The 18,740-nt window shown below is 44.9% G+C and overlaps 1 protein-coding gene across 2 annotated transcripts in view; it reads left to right on the top strand.

Moving 5' to 3' along the window:
- The window catches only part of MGAT4A (alpha-1,3-mannosyl-glycoprotein 4-beta-N-acetylglucosaminyltransferase A), a 114,082-nt gene that overhangs the window by 18,656 nt on the left and 76,686 nt on the right, over positions 1-18,740 (top strand). The window lies entirely within an intron of this gene.

Below are 18,740 nucleotides of genomic sequence, written 5' to 3'. Positions count from 1 at the left end.
GCCCCTAACCTCTACCTTGCCTCCAGCACTGTCACAAATGCTGTCTGCACTAACCCCATTCCTAAGCCCAGCACTGTCTGCCCTTACTCCTCTCTACCCCCAGCTCTACACCAACTTCTTCCTGCCTTTACTTGTCTTTACCCCAGCTCTATCCCAACTGCTGCTTGCCCTTAACCCCCTCCACCCCAACTACTATCTGCCCCCAGCACTGTCCCAACTCTACCTGCCCTCACCCCCCATAATATGTGATGGGACCCAGAAACAGTGGAATAGGTCCCCAGGAACAACAATTATTTTCACTCTGCATGATCACTGATATAGAGTGTGCCCACCTTTAGTTACCAGGGATGCGACCAGGCATAGGTCAGAGGTAGATCTAAGAGGACCAGAGAGAGAGTATTTTTAGATGACTTTTGGAGATGTATGAAGGGGGCGGTGTTGAGGGGTTTTGTAGGTGGAGAGTACTTTGAATTGTATTATGGAGGACATCTGTAGTCGATGTAGGGATTTTCCAAGTGCTATGGCAGATGTGGAACAGTGAGTGCGGAAGGTCAGAGAGAGGCTAGGCTTAAGGGTTTTTATATCTAGACTTTACATTAGAAAGCCATTCATTTTGCAAGTGACCAAGCTGGATACAAATCTCACCTTGTGATAGGAGTGGATTAAACTTAGACAGGAAGCAAAGCACATATTCTAATAACTATCATATAACAATGTGGAAGCATTGTATAATGTACATTGTTCTTTTCTAAATCACTAAAGTGACATACTGTAAGGTTATTTACTTTTGGTTATCGAAGAACAATGTTTATTAAAGCGTAAATATATTTATCTCTCATTACTGGAACTTTGAGATGCATTTATTAACATATCTCAAAACTGCGCAGTAGCATACTGTGCTATGTTTATTTCACTTTGTGCTTTGACAGGAGTTTCCATGCAAGTCCACTATATTTTACAGAGCCTTAATGAATGTGAACTCTGCAGGCAACGTCAACATTGATGTAACACAAAGTGAACACTTGTCAGAATACGTGTGCATGCACCAATTTGCTTATATTAGTTTCTGAATTCCTGACGTCCAATTACATTTACTAGAAAATTGTTGACTTCTTTTGATGACTTCAGTCCCTGTGTGTAAGAGTCCAATAGTGCTGTAGCCTAATGTTTGAAATAATAAATAAAATAAATTGTTATTGCATGAATATATAAATCTTGTGCACTTCTGGTCCTGTTCATTTATTTAGTTTTGTTATATTCTTTAATATGAATTTATATTTTCATTAATCAGTCATATGAGTGTGTGTCCTGTTGCTATGCAACCTAGTGACTCACAACAACTGTGTGCTAATGTTGCATACATTGGCCCATATTCAATTTGAGCCGAGCCGCGATACTTTTTCGCCTGCCGGACTCTTCACCTACATCGTGTGTTTTGCAGGCGGAAAAGTATCGCCCGCGTATCACCGTATTCAATTTTAAAGTAGGCGAAAACGGGACCTGGCGAAACTTAAACAAGTGGAAAGTACTGTCAGATTTGGGGAAATCAGTCTGACACCCCCAAAAGATGCTCTGACATGGGGGTTAGCTATGGTACCCCCCGATTTGGCTTGCTGAAGGTATTTGGTGTTTTTAAACTGGCGCAATAGCTGCTAAATAGTGTTGTTGTATAAGTGGTGCAGAGTAGTATTCAGGAGGTTTTTTTGCAGAAAATAACTTATCCCAGCAAATTTGGGGTACTTGAAAATGGGGTCAGCATATTTTAAAGTTGCTAAAGTTAAGTTTAAAAAATCATGAAAGATCCACCTGCCGAAAGCCCCTGCAATGATAAAAACACTTGGAGCATACTTGGGGACCCCCTCAGAGTCAAGTTCGCTAGTTTTTATCTTTGTCCCCCAACTTTTTTTTTTTTTGCCCCCAAAATAAGTGATTTTATTTTTTTTGGGAGTGTCCTTAAGTGTTTTTTTTTTAAATTGTTTGACACGGTTTATCTTTGGGGACTGTCTGAAGGCTGCACGGGGGGTCCCTCAACGTTGCAGCCCAAAATCCCAATTCTGCACTTTTTCCCGCCTGCTATTCATAGGCAAATCTTTTTCCCCTATTACATTGCATTGACTTTCCGCCTAGGCGGAAAGTCTTCCAAATTGAATATGGAGTAAAACCAAAACAGACGAAAATGACGTCATCAGCGAAAAGTACTCGCCAAAAACACGCGAAAACGGCTTTTCGCTCCAAATTGAATACGGGCCATTGTCTTTTTCAAAGGACTGTAAACCCCTGTATGCTGTGTGATCAGACTGTGCTGACACAGCATCTAATTTGGATACGGTTACATAAGGATTATAGCAGGATAAATAAAACAATCGTATACCTATCAATAAACATTTGACTGTTTACATGATAACCATAGTCATAAAAAAGGCATGGAAAAAAGCAGATGATATTAGGCATAAAATAATTATATGTTAGAGGAGATCTATATATGGGACCTCTGAATGTAAATCACCCTTCATAGGAAACCATGTTGTCCCAATGTCTCATTGAGACCACGGGGGGCGAACGTTCCCTATTTATCAATCCATTTAGTTTTCAAGTGGAGCAATAGTTACCCCTGTCTCCTCCTCTGGTCAATGGGGGAACCTGGTCTATAATTCTGTATTGTAATGTTGAAAGTTTATGCTTTATTTGCGCAAAATGGCGTGCTACTGGTTTTCACTGGATCCTTTAGAGATAGGTGCTCTGATAGCGGATCTGGGTAGCACCATCTGCTCCTTGAATCGCGCTCAGTTTTGCCGACATACTGTCGGGCACATGGGCAAGTGATGGTGTACACTACTAATTTGCTTGTACAGGTTAAATAATGTCGGATGTTAAACTTTTCACCCGTATAAGGGTGATGAAAAGTACAACCTTGCTGTAGGTAGCAACAAGTAAGACAATTAGGCGGAGTGGGCATCCTCTTATCCCCCAACTGCACCTTTCGCATTATCCCACATGAGCCCTTCCTTTCTTTCCCCACCTTTTGAGGTACACTCTATCCGTCTCTTCTACCCCATTCATCTCCGTGTTGCAGTCATCTACTGTTCCCCAGGCTCCCCCACCCAATTCCTTGACAACTTTGCTGCCTGGCTTCCCCACTTCCTCTCTGCTGACCTTCCCTCTATAATCCTTGGTGACTTCCAAACCCCCAACCCTGGCACTCCAAACTGACCCGATTTCTCCAAAAGTGCTCACGCACATCCTCTGGAGGAAATCTCGCTCTCTGGCGGACTTCCTTCACTTCAAGTTTGTTCTCTCTTCATACAGCTCAGCCCTCTCCCTCGCCAAGCAATCCTTCTTCCAGTCGCTCATCACCTCTCAGTCCTCCGATCCCCGTCGCCTTTTTGGTACTTTCAACACTCTCCTTCGTCCCCCCCCCTCCACCCCTCCCAACCTCCCTCACTGCATTTGACTTTGCCTCCTTCTTCTCTTCCAAAATTTAGGCAATTCGTCACCGTATTTCCTTAAATCTCTTTGCTGCAACTCTACCTCCCCCACCTTCCGTACCTCCCAGCCACCCCACCTTGTGCTCCTTCAGCCCCACCACAGGCGATGAGGTCCACTCCCTCATCTTGTCCTCTCCCCCTTCCACCTGCCCCCTTGACCCCCTCCCTTCTCGCCTTCTACGCTCTCTCTCCTCCACCGCCTGCTCCCACCTTGCTCACCTTTTCAACTTATCTCTCTCCACTGGCATCTTTCCCTCCTCATTCAAAAATGCTCTTGTCACACCTATTCTTAAAAAACCCAACCTCGACCCGTCCTCACCCGCCAATTACCGCCCCATTTCTCTTCTCCCTTTTGCCTCCAAACTACTTGAGCGACTTGTCTACAGCCGCATCACCAGCTATCTCTCTGACAACTCCATCCTTGATCCTCTTCAATCTGGCTTTCGCCCACTTAACTCCACTGAAACTGCCCTGGCCAAAGTCACCAATGACCTGCTTGCAGCCAAATCCAGGGGCCACTTCTCTCTGCTCATCCTCCTGGACCTCTCTGCAGCCTTCGACACCGTGGATCATACTCTCCTACTCTGCACCCTTCAGCCCTTTGGCATCTCTAACACCATCCATGCCTGGTTCACCTCTTACCTCACCAACCGCTTCTTCTCTGGGTCTGCCTCTGGCTCCACCTCCCCCCCTTCCACCCTTCCCATTGGTGTCCCACAGGGTTCTGTCCTGGGCCTGCTGCTCTTCTCCCTGTACACCTCTACACTAGGAGAACTCATCAGCTCCTTCGGCCTCCAATACCACCTCTATGACGATGACACACAACTATACCTCTCCTCTCCTGAGCTCTCCCCTTCTGTCCACTCTCAGGTATCCAGCTGCCACTGTCATCTCTTCCTGGATGTCCGAGCGCTCTCTGAAGCTCAACATGGACAAAACCGAACTCCTCATCTTTCCCCCTAATAGAGTCTCAACTCCAACCAATCTCGCAATCACTGTTGACAACACCATCATCTCCCCCCTCCAGTCTGTTCTCAGTGCTGCAGTTAGACTTATCTTCCTCTCCCGCCGTTCCACTTCTACTGCTCCCCTCTGCCAAAATCTTCACTGGCTCCCATTCCCCTACAGAATCCTCTTCAAACTCCTCACCTTCACATACAAGGCCCTCTCTAACTCAACTGCTCCCTACATCTCCAACCTCATCTCCTTACACACTCCCTCCCGCTCACTCCGGTCTGCCAATGACTGTCACCTCTCCTCCACCCTGGTATATCATGCTCGTGTCCAAGATTTTTGCCCGTGCAGCCCCCCTCCACTGGAATGAGCTTCCTCGCTTGATCAGGCTCTCCCCAACTTTGCAGAGCTTCAAACGTGCACTGAAAACCCACCTGTTCACCAAAGCATACCCTTCCACCACATAACCATGTTACCAGGTCTCTGTACCTCCTGCCTCAGCCATCTCTACCATGCTTACTTCCTGCATTCAGGTCCCCCTCTACACACTCATGCCTCATGTCATCTGTCTGTCTCCCCTCCCCTAGATTGTAAGCTCCTAGGAGCAGGGTCCCCCTCCCCACTGTCTCACAGCCTTTTTCTCTAGCACTTCTATGACAGCCTTCACATTCAGAGCTGTACTGTGTATGGAGAATTGTGTTGCTAACTGTTACTTGTGTTCTGTTTATATTTTGGTTACTCTATTGTAACGTAATGTTCTGTGTACCCCTTACTGTATGTACTGCGCTGCGGACCACTTGTGGCGCCCTATAAATAAAATGTAATAATACTAATAATAATTGGGACATTTAAAACAGCCATGTCTTAATGGCATAACCTTAGATATTTTACCCATAATAGTAATATCTGTATGTACTACTTGTTCTTTAATATTCCTCCCCCTATGGTAGCAGGACAGCAGAGATTTACTACTAAAGGTATTTTAAATCTCGGTCAGTAGTCACTATATGCAACTTTTTTTTTTTTAGCTGTTTTATTCACGTGGGTACTCGTATGGTTGGAAGTATTGACATGTGAATTTCTCAGGCTTCTATCTATCTTTATGGTGCATACACACAGGGCCTGATTCAGAGCCGGACGCTCTGACCAGAGCGCTCGCTCTGAATCGGGGCCCTCCTCCATGAAAATGGAGCGGCCTCCGGCCTCCACCCTGCTGTGGGTGGCCACCCACAGCTTATGCGAGCGGCCAAAAAGATGGCCGCGATGGTCTTGACCATCGCGACCATCGGACTTGCGACGGAGACCCTGCGGTAGGGTCTCCCTGCCACAAGCCCTGGAGTGATTTTGGCTCTATCAGAGCCAAAATCACTCCCACTGACATCACTAGTGATGTCAGTGGGGTCGGCTTCAGACAGTAGGCGTTCCCATGGGAACACCTCCGTCTGGCCACAACGCCCACGGCACGCCCACCAAAGGGGGCGTGCTGTCAATCAACATCGACAGCACGCCCCCTTTGGTGCGAGACCCGGAGCGATGGAAAGCCCGTCGCTCCCCGGGTCTCGCGCATGCGCACGACGGAGCTCCTCCGTCGTGCGCATGCGCAGTGGGGAACATCGACTCGCTTGCGAGCGTACTGCCGCTCGCGAGCGGGTCTGAATGACTCCCACTGTCAGATGAACGATTGAAGGATTTTACCAACGATTTGAACGATTTCAGACAGTATTAAAATGAATGGAATCGTCCAAATCTGACTGCAAACACATCACATGTCAGATATCGTTATCTAACAAACGGGAACGTGCATCGTTCATCGTTGCAGTCACACATGTCAGATTTTCATTCAGATGTGAACGCTTGAACGATTTTTACAATCGTTATCGTTCAGATCTGACAGAAAATATGGCCCTGTGTATGCACCATTAGGGTTAAGTAGTTTCACACATGGAATAGATAGGACTTTTTTTTTCAAGGTTCTCTAATACGTACAGGTTGAGTCTCCCATATCCAAAATGCTTGGGACCAGGGGTATTTTGGATATCAGAATATACCGTATTTTGGAATACTTGCTTACCATAATGAAATATCTTGGGAATGGGACCCTAATCTAAACACACAATGCATTTGTTTTATATACACCTTATACACACAGCCTGCAGGTAATTTTGTACAATATTTTTAATAAAACAAAGTTTGTGTACATTGAACCATCAAAAAGCAAAGGTGTTACTATTTCAGTCATGCTAAAAAAAAAAAATTGGTATTTCGAAATATTTGGATATGGGAGACTGAACCTGTATTTAAGTTTGTTGTTAAGTTGGGGCCTCTATTTGTTGGAGAACATTTATATCTAACAAAAATCAAGATATATGAATAGTAGCAAAAACAAAACAAAATGATCAGTAGTGTATAAACAATATAAAAGACATATTATAATATAAAAATTTTTATACAATGCCTCATGCTTGAGAATACAATTATATATTGTATAATATCGGGAATAAACTGTGATGAGTTCAAATAAATCACAAAATAGTAGATGGCCATGAAGAGGTGTCAGATGAGTGAGAAAGGGGAAGGCGTGGGGGAAAAAGGAAGGAAGAAAGCAGACACCGTACCACGTACCAAGGAACCACATTCTTATGGTTTCATTAAGGCCATTTGGAAATAGTGTGCCTAGATTTTATATCCAAAAGGTCTCCCTAGCAGACAATTTTTGGAATTGATCTCCTCCTCAGGATCAGCAGAGTACACTCCCGAGAGGTGGCAACATAAACTGTAATTGGATACATGTGTGATGATATTTATCCAATGTTCAAAGCAATGTATGTCTGTTTTAAGTTCATATGTTATTCCTTATGCTGGGCATACACTGTACAATCATCGGGCTGATCCGCTATCTGTGGATTGCCCCGATAATTGTAGTGTGTGTGCAGTTGACCAATGCTAAACTATTGATTGGTGAGGCATGCCGGATTGTCCAGCATGCTCGTCTGATGCAATATTTTGTAAGTAAAATGTCGGCCACATCGGGCAGTGTATGCCCAGCCACCGACAACCAACGGACATTTCCCCTGTTCCTTCACAGGGAAGTAACAGGGAAATGTCTCCTCCTCAGGGGTGGAGTGCAGATATCGGGGCCAATACACTGTAAGATATCTCACAGTGTATGCCCGTGATATCTGCAGGGTGACAAGCTGCCAGATAAAGGGGTCTATTCATGTAGATATGCATTAAAGAATTGTTGCTTATCAAAACTAAAGATCGCATCGAACTGATGCGATCTATAGTGATAAGTCGCAGTCCATGTAAGTACCTGATGTGTGATGCGGTAAATGCAGGTCCGGCGATCCGGTCTTCTCTGTGCGCTGCTGTCATCTGGCTGGCGACTCCTGTGTTGTGAATGAATCTGTGCACCGGCTTCTGAGTGTGCAGGTAGGTAATCTCGGCGGCATCGGTGGGGGTAGGGACAAAGCGAAGGGGCAATAAGTAGGTGACCTGGCATATACTGGGTCACCTTAGCAATGGCAGGTGTAGGGACAGAGGGGTCGCTGGGGCAGCGGGCAGTCAGTTGGCGAGGTGACACGGCATATGCTGGGTCACTTTACTATAGTTGCGGGTGGCGAGTGTAAGGCAGCGAGGAGATCCGGCAGGGTGGAAGGGGATGGGTGGGAGACAGACCGAGCCGGTTGCCGAAGGGTAGGGGCAGCGTGCAGTCATGGTGGAGGTGACCCGGCCTTGTCTAACTATAGTGGGGTGTGGGGAGGGGGGGGGGCACTGGGCAGTTAGGAGGATGTGACCCGGTATATGCCAGGTCACTTTACTAATAATTTAGTGGTGTTGGCCAGGCTATAGCTGGGCAGATTGGGCAGTTGGCAATCATAATTTGAGAGGAGCCCTGTCATATGAAAATGCCCTGACCTCTTTTGATTGGCTGCTGTCTGTGAAGGGGGCGGAGAGACATGGGAGAAGGGAGGGAGACAGCCGTCTTCACGGCTGTTCTCCCCTAACAAGCATCTATTCGCCATCCTGAGATGAGATGGTGAATGGATTATGCGAAGTGAAATGGAAAGCTGAACCCCTCGTGCTTCTATGAATTGCTGTACCCATACTAGTGTATGGGGAAGCGATCCAGCCACGGAGCAGGGCTGCCGCTGGAGAAGTTATGAATTTCTCCATGGTAACCTACTTCATGAATGGACGGAAGCAGTGAAAAGCCCTGTTTTCAGTAAAATAAGGCTTTTCTCTACTTCATGAATAGACCCCGAAATGTCTGTTGGTCTGACAGGCATTTTATCTGGCAGTGTATGCCCAGCATTAGGACTTTGTGACACACCTGACACTGCAGCAGTCTCATTGAGACATCACCTGTCAATGTGTTAATTATCTATGTTGCTCCTTACTGGCCAATAGTGCCTTTTGTTTGCTATATTACCATGGTGATGTGCACTGTTTGATGTCCTCACTCGGTACAAAAGCAAGTGTCAGATGTTTGGTAATGCGGCATCCATGTGTGGGGAGTTATAGAGAATTTAAATTGCACTGTGTGTTTCACTTGTATGTTGGTAGCGGGTGGTTGTCTGTGAGATTCCTTCATAGCCCTGAGTACCACCATGAAATTGTGCTATAGATATAGAGATGTATATAGATAGATTAGCTATAGAAGATGTGTGTGTGTGTGTGTGTGTGTGTGTATGTCACAGTGTGTGTGTAAATGCGTGTATTAAATGAGTACTGGCAGCTTTTATCTGACTACCATTACCTTTTGGGCCTGATTCAAAGCCGCTCGCTATTTGCGGTCGTTCGTTCAAAAAAAAGGGGTGGCTATCCAAATTAACCGTTCGCTCATTGCGGTTCTAAGTCTGAACGAGCGAGCAAAACTTGCGGTCGAAATTTTGATAAAAACGCCCTCTGGCCGCTCGCACCATACGTCATGTCCGCTATTTATTTGATTAATCGAGTACATCGAACAGCGTATGAACTGCTCGCTATTCTTGTGGTTGGTTTTTTTTACCACTATATTGCGAGCAGTTCTGACTATAAAACAACCAGGTGACGTGGTCAATGACGCTGCTGTTTTCATTATGCACACCCATAAAACGCCCGTTTTGACCTTTAAGCACGCCTGCGTTCTGATCTCCACTCCCCGTTTTCAAGCACCTTCCCCTGTTACCACCCACATACGCCTCCTCCTGTCACTCAAAATAGCAGGCATTCGCTATATAGCGAACAAACGATTTTCGGCCACACTGACTGGTTCGCGCATGCGTATTAAAAACCATACGCATTCGCAGATGGGCGAACATCACTCGGAACGAGCATACTGCCGCTTACGAGCGGCTCTGAATCAGGCCCCTTGTCCATAGAAAACAAAGCAATGAAGAAAGCTATACACCCTAGTGAACTGGAATAGATCTTTCTGTAAGAGTAGTTAGTAGGGTGACAGTAAAGCGGCCCATACACGATGCGATTATAGCAGTGGATCCAACTGATTGATACGATATCACTGCTATATCGTACTGCGTGTGGGCATGATATTGACCAATGCGCGCTTCCGTGGGGTCATACATCGCACCTCCAGATCTTACTGCATGTTCATTTGATCTGGGGACGCGATGTACAGTACAATTCCAAGCAACGTTGTGTGGGGATGGGGTGCCTGCAAATTGCCACTCAATCGCTCCGTATGTGGGGACCACCCGATATTTCGGCCGTCTGATTACCCCCCCCCCCCCCCGTCGCGTCGCAAGGTGCATATCACACAGTGTATAGGCGGCTTAAGAGTACTTAGTAGGGTGACAGTTCACTAAAGTGAAAGCTCCATTTTTGTGCTGTAGTTGTTCAAAGATTATTTAAGGACACTGAGTGTACGCTACTCCATTCTTTTTTTGGCACCTAATTTATTAAGTGATCATTAAACCCAAATATGCAATTCTTCTGCGGTTTATTTATTTTTCTTTTGCAATTTGGAACATAGTTTAAAATTGTCTTTTGAGCTGGTTATCAAAACTTGTATTCATTTTTTTTCTCCTCCGCTACCTGTGTGGGAGGAAGCAGAATGCCTTCCTTATTCTCAGCTGGTGTTGGACAAGTCCAGCAGTGGAATATGTGTGTGATGCCCTGTGCGCCAGCTAGGGTAAGCTTAATGCGTCCTACTGTAAACACATATCTTTTAAGTGTGCGCATTGGAAATGCAAACATTGCAGAATTTTAAATGAAATTATTGACGTAAGCCGAATAAAGGGTTCTTTGTAGCCTTCTGTTTTTGTAAGAAAAACTGTAGCGCTTAGCAAAAATATGTTCCAAAGGCCGTTTTCATTTATGGAATTCTACTGCTTCACTTCTAACAGAACAGGAAAGCAAATAGTACATGACCAATTCCAGGAGAGTAGTAGTCGGGACTTGGCTAAGTTTATGTGGGTTGATCGGTGCAATCACAGCCAGTATGTCTAGTCTAGTGATTTACTAAAGGATATTGGGCAAATGAATTGTAAATCACTAGAAACTGCTGCTGTGTCCTTTAATATCAAATGGGTTGCAGCACTGTACTTCATGTACTTCTTATCCATTTGTCACGCTCTTGATCAATCTATCGCTATTCACTGATAAACTGTATTATGTAAACTGTCATAGGGCCTGATTCATTACGGACGCGATTGCAGCTGCGATTATGCACGCAGACCAATTGCGAATAAATGCTAGTGTTTGCAATTGCAATGCCGTCAGTCTAACATAAGGATGCCCACTTCCCCTTACTCACATCCGTAATACATTGCAAGTCTGCGAAACCATCGGTAACATCGAATACCATCGGAATACGCATAATTACAGCAGGTCTGACGTTACTCAGAGTGAAAGCTCTAGCTGTGTATGCAATCGCAGTGGCTAATTTATGCACGCTTGCGTTTTGCCGACTGCCCCCCCCGTCCCGTTGCCACCCCCCTTAGAGCCTGATTCAGCAAGCAACGCAAAGGAGAGAACACATGCACATGGCCGATGTTTGTACTGCATATGGATCGCACTGCGCATGCGCGAACTAGCCAGTGCTATTGGTTAAGCATATGCAGACTACACGCAGCGTGCACGCAGACCCCTTCTGATATTGATTGACAGGAAATGCCGTTTGTGGGTGGTGACGGGGGGGAGGGGGTGGTCATTGGGATGGATGCCGTTTTAGGGGCGTCCATAATTAAGCCAGTGCAGTGATGGACGCAGTTATGAGACTCCGTGCACACAGGGAGTTGCCAAGATCCTGCGCGTGGTCTGGTCATCCACTATTATGCAAATGTGGTCGATGGTTCTCGATGTTTACGCTATCTTGCATACTGATCAGGCTTTGAGTAAAGGGAGATGGACGGCTTAATATAGGGCTGTGCATTTGCATCTTGTGCTGCTGTCTCCATGCGTATGCATTTATTAGCATATTCCTGCAGCGGACGGGTGGGTGCATTCTCTCCTTTTGTGTTCCTTGCTAAATCAGGCCCTTTAGTCCCTTGTATCACCAGTTTTCAATGCAGAAGCTAAAGCCAGACTGAGAAGAACACAATAGGGATGGCCTTCAACCATCAATAGTTTACAAATATCGATGGTTTACTACCGATGGTCAATGGTTGTGCCATCAATGGCAGAGAGAGACAATTATTTTCTGCCATCAATGGCAAAGTGGAAACCGATGGTTTTTTTTCTGCTCATGACACAGAGCTTAGCACCGCCCCCTGGCTATCCTCTAAGCCCTGCCCCATTTTTTTTTAATTATTAGCCAACGGTTTGACGGTGACGCGGTTCACGCTGAATCACGTAATTTTGTCCCAGCCCCCTGCTTCACAATGACTGTAATATCGGCATTGTGTAGCGGGGACAAAATGAAACGATCGCATGGCCCTGCTCCGCCCACAAATGACAGTAAGCTGTCTGGCTCCACCCCCTTGCACCAGCTACGCCCCTGCCATGCCGATCTGGCTGCTCCCACCCGGTAGGTGCAGCCAGAATGTCGGCAACCATGAGTTACTTTTTTTGTGATGATTTGGCATGGAACGACTCATAAGTAGATCTGTGTAGGGATGGCCATCAAAGATTCAAAATCATTGATGGTTTATGGCCGATGTAGAATACTTTTGCCATTGGCGGAAATGCAGATGATTTTCCACCATTGATGGTGGGTGTGGGGCCGAAGGCAATGATTTTTTATTATGCTGGGAATTTGTATCTATCTTCATAGACAGGGAACTTTATACTTGTGTCTTGCCCTGCCTATGTTGGTGTGTGTGTGGTCAGCCTTTCAGTTAGGTGTCAATGACTCTTCTCCTCGCTCAGCTGCTCAGTGACTGTCCGACACTGAGGCACATGCGCACTTTGCGCAAAGCAAGCAAAGTAAAACAAACCACTGCTGAAGCAGCCAGCTGCCGGGGGAGTCACGGCGCACATGGGAAGAGAAAACGTTTGCTATATCCTCTTGGTGGTAGAGAGTAGCATCAGCATAGTTTCTAAGCTAAAACACCCATTGAGGACGACTATCGATGGCAAAGGTATGGATGGCCATCCCTAGGTCCGTGAGACTGCCTGACCTGCAGCAAGCGCACAGTGCCGAGAGAAACCGGTTTGCATATGTAAACTGTGTAAACCAAATTCTTCCCAGGACAGCCCTAGATCACATGGACTGTTTGTTTTTATATAAATACTGCGGAAACAAGATTGTGAAAATCTGAAAAGACGATTGTTGAAATGTAAGTCTTGTTTATTAAATAGACCCCCCCCCCCAAGTCCCTAAATAATCAAAATAGAGGATTCTGATTGTATGATTTGAAATTGGAGAAATAATGTGTTCTTTTCAGGCCATGTTCCCAGTGTAATCTAAATAATCCAAGTTCAAGCACCAAGGACACCTTTTGTCAGACGCAAGTGAAATTTGGTTTTACTACCCTTTGTGAGGTTAAGCTCAATGCGTTGCAACGGATTGAATAGAAAAGGTATACTGCTAAGACTCTCAGGCCCTGATTCAGAGCCAGACGCTCTGACAGAGCGCTCGCTCTGAATCAGGGCCGTCCTTCCTGATTTTAGAGCGGCCTCCTGGCCTCTCGCATAGCTGTGGGTGACCACCCACAGCTATAGCGAGCAGCCGAAAAGATGGTCGCGATGGTCAAGACCATCACGACCATTGGGCTTGCGACGAGACCCTTGTGGTAGGGTCTCGTCTGCCGCAAGCCCTGGAGTGCTTTTGGCTCTATCAGAGCCAAAAGCACTCCCACTGACATCATTTGTGATGTCAGTGGGGCTGGCCCCAGACGGTAGGCGTTCCCAAACTATAATATAATATAATTTATATTATATTATATTATATTACAAGCATTTCAGAAGTGTCAAAAACTTATTGACAATTACATTCAGTGTTCTCCCCAGAATTTTTTTTCCAGCCGTGTGGCATAAAAAAGTAGCCAGGTGGGGGCCTTCGCAATTATGCGTGCCGGGAAAAGGTGTATCTCCCTTACCAATCCAGCCCGACAGGTCTCAGGCTGCTCCCCCACTGGCTCTCAGTCAAAAGTGGCCATTATGCAGTGCCCCCTGTAGTTTTCCCCTTTATGCATTGCCTCCTGTAGTTTAGCTTTTCTCTTACGCAGTTCCCAGGCTGAAGTAGTGCCCCCAGACTGGTCCCTTATGTAGTGCCCCCAGGCTTAAATAGTGTCCCTTATGCAGTGCCCCCAGGTTGGCCCCTTATGCAGTGCCCCCAGTAGCAGCCCCCTTTATACAGTGCCCCCAGTAGCAGCCCCCTTTATACAGTGCCCCTAGTAGCAGCCCCCATTATACAGTGCCCCCAGTAGCAGCCCCCTTTATACAGTAATGCATACTCACAAAAGAAAAAAACCAAAACAACTTACTTGATCCCCGCTCCAGCCGATGACTGCCGCTGTCCGCTGCTCCCGGCCCGCTCTGCACCATGGGAGAGACGTCATGACGTCTCTCCCATCAACCACTGCGGGGGGAGCCGGAATGGGAGCTCACTCATGAGCTCCAGCCGTCTCCCTCCGTGGCCGCAGCAGCCAATCAGAGTCTATGACTCTGATTGGCTGGCTGCGCTGCTATGATAAACACACAGCTGCTGCTGGCAAAATATCACTTTTGCCTTATGACAAGGTGCTCCATCATGCTGGAAAAGGCATTGTTCGTCACCAAACTGTTCTTGGATGGTTGGGAGCAGTTGCTCTTGGAAGATGTTTTGGTACCATTCTTTATTCAAGGCTGTGTTATTAGGCAAAATTGTGAGTGATCCTACTCCCTTGGCTGAGAAGCAACCCCACACATGAATGATCTCAGGATGCATTACTGTTGGCATTTTCCCATTTGTTTATTAGTTTGGATGATCGGGAGGTTTTCTTGCAAATGAGATAAAGGTCACTTCTGAGATGCTGCTTTAGGACATATTCCAAAATGCATCAAGATAAAATGAAAAATAATTTCACTTATATTTTACCACTTTATTTTTGGTCCAACCAAGGAACTAATTTTTACTGAATTTCTCAACACAATTTATGAATGGGATACCAGTTACCAATATGTAGTTTAGCCACGTATCATGGAATACCTCATTAAAACATTTGGTAAAACTTGGTCATTATATAGTCATTTATTTGTAGAGGCTCTTGTGAGTAGGCTGTTTTGCACTATAAGGGATATATTTACTAAAGGTCAATTTTGATAGTTTTAAAATTGATAAAAATCGATTTGTGTTTCTGGGGCTAAATCACATGTTTACTAATACTTAAAAAAAAATGTCTATTAGTAAATGTGTGATTTAGCCCCAGAAACACAACATCAATGATCAATCTTGATCGATTTTAAATCTATTAAAATCGACCTTTAGTTAATATACCCCTAATAGGGCCCTTACACCTGCACGACCAGCATATAATCAGATTCATCATACGATTTCCCTACGATTCCCCGGAGCTCCCTGGCAGTCCCGGCAGCATGTTTTGTTGTTTTTCTTAGCACAGGATCTGTCATAAGATCGATCCTGTGTATCACAGGCTCATAAGGGAAACCGTTAATATAAGAGGTGATTTCTAAAGTTATTCACCTCCGGGTGCGCTCACATAGACATAAGGATAAGTGTAATGCAGTAAAACATTTTATTAAAATTACACAATGATAAACATGTGATGAACATTTTATAAATCAGCATCTAAATTTCCATTCTCTCATATCCTTCGTAATTGAATCAATAATAGCGTGTGTGAACAGTTAAGGGTCCACTTATATAGATAAATATATTTGTCTCCTTAAAGAATGTGTTTTTGTCCAAATAGGACAATAATGCTCTCCAGTCCCATCAATAATTATACTCCTGACTGAGAAGGTATAATGACATTTCCAAGCAAGTTTCAGCTAGTAAAATGTCCACTCCAATGGTGCCTGAAGTCACTAATCAACACTCTCTGCAGAAAGTCAAAGATGATTCAGGGTAGCTATTTCAAAGAGGGTGATGATTTCATTGTACAGTCTCGGTATATTTACCCAGCTCTCCTCTCCCTGACGTCTGCAGGAGCACTGCTGCTCCGAAAATGCTGCTGGTATCTTGCTAATCCAAAGGTGTGGAATCCCTTTCTCCATGTAGTTTCAGGGAAATAGATGTTATCTGTGTGTGCTCTCACCTCACACAGCAGGTTCTTGTTATCACTGCAGAGCTGCAGTCTTAGACAGGAGACAGTGTTGCGTTCCGGATAGCAAAAAGTATCAAGCCTCTAACGCGTTTCGCCGTCACGTGACGGCTTCTTCAAGAGGGTGGTATAACAGAGTCTATTGGGGCACCTTATATCCCCCATCTAATTAGTCTTGAACCAATAAGATCGATGATTGATTAGTTAAAACAGGTGTATCCTGAAGTCATTTTTTCATTAGTGCCTTAACACTTCATTTCTATTCTAATAAATTTAAAATCAAAATAAACAACTTAAAATTCAATATTTACAAGACACAATATATAATATACATCGCTTATACAAGGTTTACTAAAATATCATTATATTCCTAAAGACAGAGATGGATCACTCTATGGAAGAAAACCGCTATATACTCCAAATATAACTAAAAAACACCTATAGTGTATAAAAAACACCTATAGTGTAGCAAAGCCCAATGACTCAATGGGCTAATGCTCCATAACATAGTGTGGGTGTCCTGGGTTCAAATCCCAGTGAAATATCTTTTTGTTTCTTAATATTTTTAAATGTTTAAATATAGACCTTAACATAGCATATTGGGGCAGATGTATGAAGCTCTGGGAAGTGATAAAGTGCAGAGTGGTAAACGACCAACCAATCGGCTCTCCACTGTCATTTTTCAAACAGAGCCTGTAACATGACAGTTAGAAGCTGAGTGGCTGGTTATTTATCACTCTGCACCTTATCACTTTCCAGAGCTTCATACATCTGCCCCATTATGTAATAAAGCTCAATGGCTCAAGAGACTAGTGCCCAGGACACAAGACACAAATGTTCCAGGTTCAAAACCCAGTGAGATATGTTTTAAAAATAAAGAATGAATATCAAAAATTAATAGACATTTTACTATAAATAGCTTACTAATCACATATAATCCCTAATAGATCGAATCCCATTCATCTCTAAGGGACAATAGATTGCAAAGGAACACACTCCACTATTAAATAATATTCATCTCCGTATTTTCATTTAGACCCCCAGGTGTAAGGGTACCTAAACCAAATATCCAAAATGCTTCTCTCCTTGATAGTTGTCTAAACCTGTCTCCTCTGCTTGTGGGTGAAATTTGTTCTTTGTATAGACAAAACATTAATATTTCCTCCCATGCTCTAGCATAACATGGCGAGATACCCTATACTACACATGCGCCGACGCCCCACCATTGGAGATGTACTCAAACCATTTTTTTGTTTGCATACATCTCTGAATGAGGCAGACACGGGTCTATTCATGAAGCAGTGAAGAGTGGAGAAGTTGCCCATGGCAACCAATCGGCTCCTACCTATTATTTTGAATGTACTTGTTAAATGAAACCTCAAAGCTGATTGGTTGCCATGGGCAACTTCTCCACTGGCACACTTCTCTAGTCTTTTCAGTGCTTCATGAATAGACCCCATAGTGCGGGTTTGGTCATTCTACTCTTACCATTGTTTACATATGTGCTCTCAAATGTTGGACTTTGCTTATTAGTGGAACCTTCAACACCTTAGGCCAAATGTAATAGGGTGAGAGGTTAGAAAATGTCAGCGTTTTGCTACGCTTTTTGCCCTCCTTGATGTTTGCTCTGTATGTAACATGTGCTGTTTTCACAATGTACTATTTAGCCCATCCATGGTCTGGTCATAGCTCATTGCTTTTTGTTCTTATTCCTGTGTGCATATTTGCTATTTACCAGGGGCGTAACCAGAGGTACGGGGGCTCCATAGCAAAATTTCCTTGGGGCCCCAAAGGTCTACCTATACAGTGCCCCTGTAGTTATGCTCATTATGCAATACCCCTGTAGTTGTGCCCCTTATGAAGTGCTCATTATACAGTGCCCCCTTGTAGTTGTGCCCATTATGCAGTACCCCCTGTAGTCTTGACCATTATGCAGTACCCACTGTAGTTGTGTCCATTATGCAATGCCCATTGTGTAATGCCCCTAATGCAGTGCCCCTTATGCTGTGCCCTTAGTAATGCCCCTGGTAGTGCCCCTTATGCTGTGGCCCCCTCCCTGGCGCAGTACTTACCTCTCTTCACGCTGGCCGCTGGGCAACGCTCCAGTCCACGACGTCTGCTCCCCGCATAGACGCTGCCGCTGACTGTATCTAAGTAGATCCAGCAGCAGACGCAGGCTCCTCTCATCGCAGGTGTTGAGGGTGACGTCATGACGTCTCCCACACACTGCATCACTGGGAACACTGGCCTCAGGTGCGATCAGAGGTGTCTTTAGTCTCTGATCTCTTCAGGGACCAGTGTTCCCAGTTACACCAGCAAGTCTTGGTCGGCCTTGCTACAGAGGGTGCAGGGGGATGCTTGCTGTGCTGGCGGGCCCCATAGCAAGCGCATCCCCTGCACCTTCTATAGATATGCCACTGCTGTTTACTGTGTTTTTCTTTTACTCCAATAAAAAAAAAAACATTTATAGAATAAATCTTATAAATGAAAAAGAATAAAGTTAAATAACAGACATATCACATAAAAGGGTCAGTTTTATTTGGCTGTGAGCTCATGGAAAAACCCCTATTGGACTGTACAAGTGATTAAATTCTAAGCATTAGTGACTTCAGTAGAATTCCTGATACAGTATGACTGATACTTACGGAAATAA

The sequence above is a fragment of the Taudactylus pleione genome, unplaced genomic scaffold (assembly GCF_031769625.1).
Source record: "Taudactylus pleione unplaced genomic scaffold, aTauple2 ptg000609l, whole genome shotgun sequence".
Classification (NCBI taxonomy): domain Eukaryota; kingdom Metazoa; phylum Chordata; class Amphibia; order Anura; family Myobatrachidae; genus Taudactylus; species Taudactylus pleione.
The sequence above is the reverse complement of the archived record's forward strand: the minus strand, read 5'-3'. Positions and strand labels throughout refer to the sequence as shown.